The 9,618-nt window shown below is 37.6% G+C and overlaps 1 long non-coding RNA gene across 1 annotated transcript; it reads right to left on the reverse strand.

Moving 5' to 3' along the window:
- Positions 1 to 4,942: 4,942 nt before the first annotated feature.
- LOC306807950 lies at positions 4,943 to 8,736 on the reverse strand. The gene is made up of 3 exons (XR_013775862.1): positions 8,702 to 8,736; positions 5,140 to 5,183; positions 4,943 to 5,025 (listed from the first exon to the last, which is right to left on the reverse strand). It is a non-coding gene; the product is annotated as an uncharacterized lncRNA (long non-coding RNA).
- Between the last annotated feature and the right edge of the window lie 882 nt (positions 8,737 to 9,618).

Raw genomic sequence — 9,618 nt, forward strand, 5'->3', positions numbered from 1 at the left:
AGCTGTTGCTGTTCTTTTACTAATTGAGTAAAATCACAAAAACACAAAGGCAAGCAGAGGAAGTGAAGATGAGAGTTTTAGAAGTTGTGCTTACCTTTGGTTATGCAAAAACTGGATGGATTTTCTTTTTACTTTAAATTTTGTTTCCATTCAAAAATTTAAAAAAAGAAAAATTAAATGCAGATCCAGATTTTTTAAACACACTTTACCCTCATCTTCTTCTAGACATATTTATGTATGCATGTTCCTCTATAAAATCATTTATTTCTGTACAGATTTTTTTAAAATTCATTATATAGTACAATTTTATGCTTGCTGGATGTGTTTAAATTTGCAATTGCACCAAATTACCTTGGCAGAACATGTGGTTGCTCTCATGGAATGCCACACTTCTCCCACAGAGATAATTGTGTCTCAGTAGTGGGTGGATTGTTCTTGTTCCTTTGCACAAAGCACTCTGGGATCATCTGTGGGTGGCAGAAGCTGCTGCTGGTGTCACTGAGTTTTAATCTAGGTGGTCAAAATTCTTTATGCACTTTTGTCACATCCATTTGACCAACCTGGCACCAGTTCTTGGGTGTCTGTCTGTGCTTTTCAAATCATTAATTTAGTGTTAAGAAACTTCCCAGTGTGACATTGATGAGACTCCCTGACAGTCCCATCCCACGCCAGACACGGCCACTGCTGGGTCAAAGCCCCTTCACAGCGGCGGCTCCGTGACCAACGTGTCCCCTTGGCTGCCCATCACCCACTGCACAGCCAGACCAGCTTCCTCATCAGAGCACCCCCAGGTGTCCCAAGGCAGTCTCAGATGTCTCGCTCCATAAAGCCATTTGTTCACAGCACAGTAACACAGAAACAGCCCGAGCTGGTGCCCCCAAACAGGACCCCAGTAAAGGAGGCCCTGGGCTTTTATAGCCTCAGTACATCTGCAAGCAGATCTCCCTCTGGTGTCCATCCATTTCACTTGACAACTGTCAATGGTCCTCATTTTTGTTATGCAAAAGGCTGGCAATTCCTAGCTCCTGTCTCTCAGTGTTCCTTCTCCTGACTGATGTCACCCACTTTTATCCTGTTTTTTGTACCAAAGGTTGGCAGTTCACAGCCTCTTCTTTCACCTCAATCTGCATCTCAATCTGCAGTTTGCAAGGCAAGCTACCTGGACCAGATATATTCCTCAACATCAATTGCACAGGCCAATATATAAAATGTACTCTTTTAGAAAGAACAAAAATATGTAAAAGATTTTGTTAAAAGAATCCATAAACAGATGTAATCCCCTTTCCAGATAATTATAGAAAGGATTTGAACACTGTACAGATTTAAATATTGTAGATAATCATTACTCAAATTCAAAATCATAACATAATTCAATAACTATATAAGAAGTTATTATATATTATCATATTGTGTATGAATATGTTTTAAAGCAAAAATTTTCACTAAGGATTAATTTTCTCATTAGTAAGTTCTCTTAAGGCCCAACTGAGCTAAAAAAGTCCTTGGATAATTAGCAAAATTTTAAGCATATACTTGAGTTGCACTGACTTGAACAGAATATAGGTATGTGTTTATAATCAAACATTTATGGACATGTTTCCTTAAATGGATGCCATTACTGGTTTGTGGATCTCCAAAACTAAGAATCAGATTCTACTCAATAAATGCATCATGAAACCTTAATATAGGCAGAATGTCAATAAAAATGGGTTACTCCTATATTGCTCTTTAAGCCAAGAATATGCAAAAATCTGTTTGTTTGCTTTATGGAAAACTCAAACAATATTTCTCACTTATGTTGGTCTATTATATTAAATCAAAGTGGGTGAACCTTGCCAAAACATATTGAAATGGATGACAAAGCTCAGAGCAAATAGACACTGAAATAGAGATTAAATAACTAAGGAGACCCTTCCTTTTAGCTCTGCTACATGGTGCAGAATGAATGTAAAGTCTGTGGATATTAAACACGATAAATAGTATCTTTGTAAAGAACTGTGGCATTAGCCTCATTTTATTGACAATTAACCAGTGTACCGATGGACCATGGATAACCTTGGACTTTATCAGCTGGTATGAGAAGAAACCTTCCTGCTGCAAATGCATTTTCTGCTGCCCTTACCTGTTCTGCTAAGTATTGAACTGGTACCAAATTGCAAGTAGTGTCACTGACAAATGCTGCATTTAGAAGGGCTGATTTAACAAAGTAGAAGAGCAGCAGTCTGGTTATGGCAGTGACAGCAGCACTAAGAGGATTTCAAAGCATTGTTAGACTTTCTAAATCTTTCCCTTATCATCTTTCCAATTTCTAATTTGCTCACTCATTCAATGCAATCTCTTTTCAGAAGTCATACTGTTTCTCTTTTTGGAAGTCAAGTAGTAAACTGGAGTTATTCCCTGCTGCACTACCTTGGTTCCTTATTTTTTTGGCACATATATATTAATGACTTATTCAAGCAATTCCAGCACTTAACTTTCTGTATCCTGGGCAAAGTGAAAAGCTGCAATAGGCTGTAGAAATATGCAATTGGCCTTTATATGCTGTCAGTCCTCCTGCTAGATACGACTATGCCAAATCCAAAGATGGAAGTGGAAGAGAGGAAAACTAATCTGCAGAAAGCATCCCAAATTCAATTAGAAATTCTTGGTATGATAGAAATTAGCATTGAACTGAAAAATATAAAAGCTTTGGCAGACTGAAGGTATGAATGCCAGATGCAAAGCGATAATGTGTGCAAAGGTTGATTCATCTCAGGAAGTAGCAGCCAAGATTTTGGTGAGATAACCAAGAAATCAGAGAGGTGGTTTATTGTTCTGAAATATGAAAAGCACTTGGAAAAGTGGTTGCAGAAAGCATCAGCGAACATATGATTGGTGGAATACAGGAGTGTCTGGAGTGAAACTGCTGCTGGAGTAAGATTGGAAACAGGTGAAAGGGCAACAACCGATGTATCCCTCATTGACAAGATTGTATATCCCGTTCCATTTCATTGGGAACATAGAACAGCAGGCAGAGAGGTCTGCATGCATAATACACTATGCTGAATTGAAAAAGAATCTGCTAAAAATCCCAAACAAAACAGTGATTGGTTTTGCACAAGAGAAGTCTGTAGAAATGACAATTGGGAAAACAACCTGTGTGAATACATAACTGCACTAGCAGAGCAGTTTTTCTCAAAAGATCATTGAAGACCTAGTAAATCATATAAACCTGATTAAATTAGTTTCTTGAAAGTCAATGCATTATTCTGGTATAAGAGCCTTTGAATAATCCATGTAATATATACAAACTTTATAGCAGAATTCAGTCTGGGAAGGGCAGCAAGCACATTTCAGAGGTCAAAAATGAGGATTTCAGAAGAGATGTTCCTTGAATTTTGTGAGATTGATTTTAGACAGGTGCAAAGCATTGAACTTAGAAAGGAGAAATAAGATACATACATTTGGAATAGGTATTAGCTGTGCAGTTGGATGAAAAAGATAAAAGGCTTAACATAGACCTCAAAATGAATAGAAGCCACTGGTGTGATCCTGTTGCAAAACAGGAAAATCTCATTCTTGAATGAATTAAGATGACTGTTGGATGTCAGACTTGAGAAGATTTTTTTTTTATTATTTAGCTCTTCCTGGTTTTAGTGGATCCTTGACCAGAACAGAGTCCAACAGCATGGTTTAGAGAAGACTGTGATAATTTGCAGTAGTAAGACTAATAAAGCATCTAGAAAAAGTGAATATGAAGAAAAAGAAAAGTAGAAATAATTGCATTTATTCAGTCTATCAGATAGGACAATAACAATTTTTATCTTGCCTGTGTGCAGGTTGGACTGGGTGAAGCTTTCAGCTCTGTGACTTCTAAGATCCTGTGCTTAAATGACTGAGAAATTCAGCAAATACGACAGAAATTTTCTACTCAACCAAAAAAAAGTGGGGCTATTAATCAGGATGTTTTATGGAGAGCTCCAGTGACTAATGAATTCTTGCTAAAGATGAATGAAAATAACCTGCCAATGTGAATGACATTCATTGATTATGAGAAAGTTACTGACTAGCATAAGAGAAAGAAAAATGCTGTTCTGAAAGCAACCCAAGCATAACAAAACACTATCTGCAGTTTCTCAGAAACAAGTGGGCTGGACTGTGGCTGACACAGATGGGAAAAAAAGAAAAAGGAGAGCCCAGAGCAGTGCTTTTTGTTTGCAGTTTACTAGTGGTACATTTATATAAAAGTACTGAAAGGGTCCAGCACTGTCTGAGGTTACAGTGTGTGAACTTGGATGAGTCAAAATATCACTCTTATCACATGTGTGCTGCAAGGATGGGGTGCAACATCCCACATACAAGGTAATGAAAGCCCAGGTTCAAACAGACTGGAAAGGGAGTTTGGGAGGGAACTTGGTTGGAGAGGAGGAAGTAAGAATGCTGGTGTTCTGCCAAAACACATTTAGTTTTGATTTAAAAAGCAAAACTGAATGCTTATTGCAAATAAAGTTAAAAGAATTTGTATTCCCTTAAAAAAGGTGGAGAGTAAAGATCTACCAAGATGTCTTAATTTCCAAATACAATTTCTTTTTTTATTGGAAAAATTTATTGTTTCTTGAGGACAACAAAAAAAAAAAAGGTTAGGCTTTTTTTGTGCAGACATCATTTTCTCATGGGTATTTACAGCCTCAACCACTAGGGTACATGTTCTGTCTTGGTCTGTGGATGCTTCTACTTTATAAATCAATACACCTACAGCTGCACTGAGCAGGAGAAAAAGTAAGATAAAACCAAAAAAAGCAGCATTTTTTGAGTAGAAGAAAAAACGTGGAAAATGGCAAGGCTAAGCTGTTCAAAAATCACAAGAAGGAAGTTGACAAACTACCCCCACCTACTGCATTACTCTGTATTAGCATTTCTACTTCTCTATTAGAGTACATTAGGAATGACATTGAACAGGGATTACTTACATGGAAAATGCAATAAAGTGTGGTCAAACAAATTGTACAATAGGCTCACTGTGATCACAGCAGTTAGGGATGAAACCTAAGAAATGGGAAGAATATTACTGTTGTGTCAATAAATGTAATTAAGACTGAGATGATAATTTTATTCAGAATCTGTGTTTCCTGCTTGCTAATGTCTCTCTCAGAAATTTACCTTTCCAAATGATGCATCTCATATTAGTTCTCTTCTAGTTCATTCTGTAGTTCATTTCTATTAGAGAGAAGAAGAAGAAACTATATTACAAAAAACATCAATTCCTAGCATTAAGAATGAATTAATTGAAGAAAAATGTGTTATGGATGCTTTGTTCTGGTTATTCTAAACTGGAATTGAATTTTCATGAAATCTTTCAATTACCTGTGTAGAAGGAAAACATCTGCTTGCTTGTTTGATTTTGTTACAGGTCTATTTATACTTTGTTATTTTTTGCTAGCACAAAAGTGTGTGTATAAAACATTACCTTTAATGTATGGCATACAATCTTTCTCTAAAACATGTGAGTGGCAGAAAAATACTGTGGAGGCAGGATGGAGAGGAGCTTGTGTTGCCCAGGAACAGCTGTGGGTGCTGAGGACCTGCTGCTTCGTGCCTTGCCTGTCACAGCCAGGGGCAGTGGAGTGCAGCCCCTTCCCACCACTGATCTGAGGTCAGGCTCCTGGGCACACAGCAGCATCCTGTGCTGCCATCCTGGGAACTGTTGCCAGCTGCATTTCAGCCCAGCTTCAGCCCTGCTGCCTCACAGCCCTGCCTTCAATTGCCCTGCAGGTCCAGACCCTGTCTCCATGGTCCTGGCCAGCCACCAAGGGCTGTGTCTGCCCCTTGTCCCCTTCACTGGGCCTGATCCTGTCCCTGAACACCCAAGAACACCCTGCCCCATTGCTGAGCAGCAGTGGCTGCTCAGAGTGGCCAAGTGCCTCAGGTTCTACCAAGCAGCGGGGCAGGGTTTAATGTCACATGTCCTGTTGAGGCAAGGGGAGCTGTGACTGCTTCTGAGGGCTGTACACAGGAGTACACCCTCAACACACCTCAGCTTCCCATCATCAGGACTGGGGCACATGTCTGTTCTCCCAGCCATCCTTGTTGGTGCAAATTCCATCCTGCACACTTGGCTATGGAAGCTTCTGTGACCACTGATGGCAATTGTACCAGCTGTGGCCCTGCAGCAGGCATGAGACTAGGCAGAGACCTTCACATGAGAATATGTCCTGGTACTGTACACAACATGTTTGCAGAACGTTGAACTCGTGTGATTACTGTAATGGAATATCTAGGAGACCTGACACATGGAAAGAACTTGGTAAAAGCTTCAAGGATGCCTTGGGTAGCTCATAAGATTTAAAGGCAATACATCCATTTCTCTTAATTCAGTGGTAATTTCCCTGTCAACAGCAAATATTGCAGCCACTGAGGAGGAGGTGTCAGAGAAGACAAATGGGTACCAAAAGTGTGCAGAACTGTGGTGAAATATACACAACCTTAAGGAATTGTTGTATAGGGTCTAGCTGTCTTCAAAGGATGATTTGTATTGCCGTGGCTTGGAGAAAAACCGAGTATGATAAATGTAAATGCACAACTTAAACCTAGTTAATTTCTTAATTCATTACAATACTCCTTTACTATAAGCAGCTTGGAAAATAATTGATTAAACAAACAAGCAAATCCTTGGTTGAATTTTGGCTGGCAACTACTCCAGCCCTAAATCAAATGTTGAATCTGAGGCAGCAGTGTGCTTATCAGCCTCAGGTCATGTCCTTAATGCTCAATGAAAGGGAAACCTGTTTCTCATTCAGTGATTGCTCAGCTATAATAAACTGCTAACATTTTTTAATTTGATACTTTACATACTCATTATACTCTGGGATCACATAACAGTATGGAAGGTTTAACTTTTTCCCCAGGAGCCATTTGCTCCTGGAGCCTGAGCATTTCATTCCTGCACTCTAATTTAAAGGGTTATAAAGATCTGGTGGAATAAACTACAATATTTTATGAAAATAGCCGAAACCAAAGACACAACTTCAAAAAAAAGATTCACCCAGCTTCAGTACATGTACTTTTAAGCAGCTTCAAATCATACAGTATAGGAAAAGTTTTGGATAAAGTACTTTAAACCATTCTTCCAGTTTTTATCTTCACAGGAAAGGAAAAGAAATTTACAGCATAACTACCTTGCAATTTGATTTATTATGATATGTCGTTCCACCCCTCCCCAACACACATATTTTAATATATTAAAAAAAATACAAAAAAACCCTCACACAACCATGTTGAGATTATTCACCCAGTTAGAGAATACAGAGAAAATACTCATCAGTGTTCCTTATGTAACAGAACAACTAATCTAATATCAGAAAATAAAACAGACTTTCAGACATCAAAGCTTAAGCTTTCAGCTTTCTTTCAGACTGTATTTCCACATGAGTTGGAGGGGGTTGGAACAGGTATGAAAGCTCTTAAATAATCTGTTGCAAAGGGAAAATAATAAAGAATTCAGGTTAATAATTAGAAAGAACTTTAAAATTAATCAAACAAAGCATCAGGACACAAGGAGCTATACTTTAGTAAGACAGGAATTCACATTGTGAAGCATAATACTGTATGTCAAAGCATATTCAGTCACCTGAGGTACCTATTAGTAGACCAGTTAGACATGGGCTAATATTTGAAACAATTCTTAGTCACAAAAGCCTTTAGGATTCATTGACAATTTGTACAAACTCATTCATGGTGGCAAGCAGTGTTTAATGGGAGTATAGTGGTAACACACTATCAAAAATAATTTTGTTTCCCCATTCTAATCTTATTTCAGTCTCTATAACATCTCCTTAAGGGCTTTGAGATTAGGTGACGGTCCATTCTCCACTGTTTTCTTTTTACATGCTGATGTTTCTTTGAATACTCTCTGTCTGTGTCCTTTTTTCTATGATGTTCAAAACCTGAGCATAAACTCTGCTGTCATTCTATTTACAAACATTTTGTTCAATTTCTTCCATCAGAAGTGAGCCAACTGATTTTCCAGGTAGGAAAACACAGGCAAGATAATGTTGGGTTTTTTGTTTGTTTGTTTGTTTTTTGGTTTTTGTTTTGGTTTTTGTTTTGTTTTTTTGGGGTTTTTTTTTGGTTTTTTGGTTTTTTTTGTGTTTTTTTGGTTCTTTGGTTTGTTTTTTTTTTTTTGTGGTAGGAAAAAGAATTCAGATTTGTGATCCTTCCCAACACAGCATGGAAACTAGCCATTGTCTTTTGCTGTTAAAAACAATCACTGGACTTAAGCACTGCTATCACAGGCAGTGTGTTTGTGCCTTTTTAGATGGAAAGGCTGAATGTGCTCAGAAATTAGCTGAAAAAAATTATTTCTCTAAAAAGGCAATCCACTAACTACACCTGAGCATTCTGGACATGAGTCTTTCTTCTTTACAAAATGTTATAGCATAAATCACAGACCAGTCATAGATTGACAGTGTCTCTCAATATAAGGAAAGGGTGAAAGGAAATCTAGAATGAGGGGGAAGGAGACTAGGGGAGATAAGTGACAGAGAAATAGAGGCCTCAACAGCTGCTTATATAAGTGTGGGGCTGTAAAAGGAAAGAGAACATTGTGGAGACCATAAGAATATAAAAGCCAAAGGAATTTATGAAGACACCAGAATAGAGAATAGAAAGAAACAAAAGGGATGGGAGAATTAATTTTTTGTGATGGCAGGTATTTGATGTATACCTGTGGTTGACATTCAGTCTGAGAATAATCTTCTGTCTGTGAAGGGAAATAAATGACACATGTAGATTAGAATTTCACTATGTGATCAGATTCATGATATCTTTTTATTTCAGAACCATCTCCAGCATTGGACATATATTTTTGATACAAAAATCCAAGAATCCTGTAGTAGCCAATCTTGTATAAACTCTCCCATACAAGTCCCATTTATTTCTTGAAAGTTAATGATTATTTGAAGATAAAAGCTCGTCTTGCTTTATTCCACACACATGTTGCAGATATTCATGTTGTTCTTATAAACCTCTAATACTTTGAAATGTTAAAATTCTTTGCATCAAACAATACCAACTTTTAGCATTCTCTATTGGGCCCTGCACTGATTTCTCCTCTGGAAAACTTTGTCTCTCTCAGCTGGGAAAACATAAGGGTTTCTGAAAACTACAGTCATAATCTTCTGATATTTCAGTTAGTGCCTGAAATTATCTGAGGTACCTTTGGTTGATAAGTTGACATGTTTGATATATGTGCATCTAAAGTACCATTTAACTCAGGTGAGGAAGACCTTTGCAGCACATTTTCCAAGTGTAACCACTTTGGTTTGCAATTTAAAGTTATTTAAGGGTATTATTTAAGGGTTATTAAACTGATTTACTTCGGGGTGAAATTAATCAAAATAATTCCAACTTCTATGTGGAAGCCAGAAGGTGCAAGACTGAAGATAATCTGAAATAAATCTCCAACTGTGTATATTATGGACATTTTTTTTTCAGCAACAGCTGTTTCCCTCAATAGATATGTTCCTATTGTCTAAAAGAAACTGTTAATGCCAACATAACCATAGCCATCTTTAATCAGTTTCACAGGAATACAGTTTTTCACAGAAACCCCTTTCTGGTTTTGTTGTGTGCACTATCCCA

This window comes from Erithacus rubecula, assembly GCF_903797595.1.
Source record: "Erithacus rubecula genome assembly, chromosome: 1".
Classification (NCBI taxonomy): Eukaryota; Metazoa; Chordata; class Aves; order Passeriformes; family Muscicapidae; genus Erithacus; species Erithacus rubecula.